This window comes from Prunus persica, chromosome G1 (assembly GCF_000346465.2).
Source record: "Prunus persica cultivar Lovell chromosome G1, Prunus_persica_NCBIv2, whole genome shotgun sequence".
NCBI lineage: Eukaryota > Viridiplantae > Streptophyta > Magnoliopsida > Rosales > Rosaceae > Prunus > Prunus persica.
The window spans coordinates 19,219,628-19,221,941 of record NC_034009.1 but is presented as its reverse complement, the minus strand read 5'-3'; the positions used below and the strand labels follow the sequence as shown (position 1 = coordinate 19,221,941).

General features: G+C 36.6%; 1 long non-coding RNA gene across 1 annotated transcript; it reads left to right on the top strand.

Moving 5' to 3' along the window:
* Positions 394 to 772, top strand: LOC109946837. The gene is made up of 2 exons (XR_002269922.1): positions 394 to 509; positions 719 to 772. It is a non-coding gene; the product is annotated as an uncharacterized LOC109946837 (long non-coding RNA).

Genomic DNA, 2,314 nt, shown 5'->3' with positions numbered 1-2,314 from the left:
ACACCAAATTCAGATTGGGTTTTTTCATTCTTCGTTCTTTCCTCTCCTCCCTCCCATTTCATTTCATACTCAGCAGCCGCCAGCCACCAGCCACCGATTCCAAACCTCTTTCTCAACCAGCACGTCACAGTTACACCCCTCTCTGCCGCCGCTCTTCTCTGAGCCTCTCTCAGTCGTTGCAGGTCAGATTCTCTCTCTATCTCTCCCCTTTTTTTTTCTTTCCCCAATTCAATTTTCTGACTCTCTCTGTCTTCCAGAAAATCAGAGATCCCATTCACTCGCAGCATCCACCTCTTCATCTCGTATAGCTCTCTGTCTCTGTCTCTCTCTCAAGTATTGTTCATCTCTCTCTCACAGCTCATCTTCGATTCTGCGAAAATTGGATAGGTCTTATATTTTCTAGGGTGCAATAATCTAATGTGATGTGGGTTTTGGAATGACAGACAGACAAAGCTTCAATGCTGGATGAGATCATCGATTATGTCAAATTCCTCCAGCTCCAAGTCAAGGTGCTCTTCTTCTTTATGTTTTTTATTTTTTATTTTTGCCCTTTCTGGAGCTGAGTTCATTATTTCTTAATTAAAGAAAAAGAAAGATTCCCCAGTTGACATTGTTTGCTGGATTAGATAATGATAATCAAATAATAGATTTCTGAGTAATTTTTTTTTATTCATTCTGGGGAATGGATGTGAATTTGTTATGTTTACACAACATGTAGGTTCTGAGCATGAGCAGGTTGGGCGGTGCAGCTGCTGTTGCTCCTCTTGTTGCTGATGTGTCCTCTGAGGTAAATTAAAATGAAGAAACCCCTTTTATCAACAGCATTCAATATTTCATCCTCAAGTTTTATGAGTTTATCTTTAAGACAGATATGACTTATTACTGATTCAATAATAGCCACAAGTAATTTGCATCTATAAACTACTATATTGCAATATTAGAATTAGACAGTATATAAAGGTTTTGCTAGTCAGTTATGTTCTCATTAAGCTCCTTCGACAAATTACTACTAGAGGTTAAAGTAGTTCTTCTCAATAACATGCTGTTACTTCCAATCTTACTTGATCTTTCTGTATTGATCATTTTGTTAAAACACGGAGATACTCAAGTAAAAAGTTTCTGCTGAGCTAAGAACTAAATTGAACTTTGTAAGGCATTCTGTTGATATTCTGCATATTGTTGGGCATATTGCAGAGTATGTAAGAGCAGAGTATGTGTTTGGTGCTTCTGCTCACTGGTTTTGGCTGTTGGGCATATTGTTGTGGCATATAGAACAAGTTGTAGAGAAAGAAGGAAGCTTTGGGTTTACAAAATTGACATTGAAGCTGTAAGTCTTTGCTTTCCTTTTCTCTTATGAAATCGTATCAGTTTGGGATTTGGTTTTTTCACTTTAATTGGGAGATATCGAAATACTTAACTCAAGGGGCAAATTTATGCTCCCACCTAATTGTTTTTAATCTTGCAACAAAGGAAAAAAATATATAGTAGAATCACTCGCAAAATTATATTACATCACAAATCATACCTTTTTAGTAAATTGAAAGAAGAATTAATTATACCTATAAAAATCATGTGATTGCATTCATGGATAATCTATTATACAGTCTCTAAGTATAGAGTAGCAGCTGCTTTCTTCTTCTTCCCAGCAGCTGCGAAAAAGTGCTTTAACTGCATTTAACTTTTTGAGGTAAACAAAAAAAGTCCCCTCTTTTTTTTCAAATATTTTAAAAGATGATTTGAAATTCATGATAGCATAGTTGAAAATTGTAATTAGCTTGTAGTTGGCTTTTGTTTGGTGTTTTGGTTTGGTTTATGTTGTTAAGTTGTGTTTTTGTTAATATATATCATGTTAAGTTTTTTTCTTTGTTTTTTGTTTTTGTTTCTTAAAGAAATCATGAATGAGTTGAACCCATTTGGAGAGGTGCATGGCCCTACTAATAGTGAAGTTGGTTCGTCATCCGCATCTGTATCCACATCCGCATCCGCATCTGCATCTATATCAACACCTTTACCCAATTTACCCATCCTTGAAACACCAACTCAAAATACACCTCATGCCCAAACACCACTTCAACCTAGTGGTCTTCCACCATTACCTCATTCCGGCCCAAGAAGAGAAAAATTGGAAGTATGGGATCACTTTGAGAGATATGAAGAAGTGGTTGAGAGTGTGAAGGAGGATGGGAGCAAATATGCAACCACTAAGAAAAGAGCTAGGTGCAAGTATTGCACTATGAGTTATGCAGCAGACTCTGCTAGAAATGGGACCTCAAATTTGAGGAAACATATTGAAAACCTATGTAAGAAATATCCG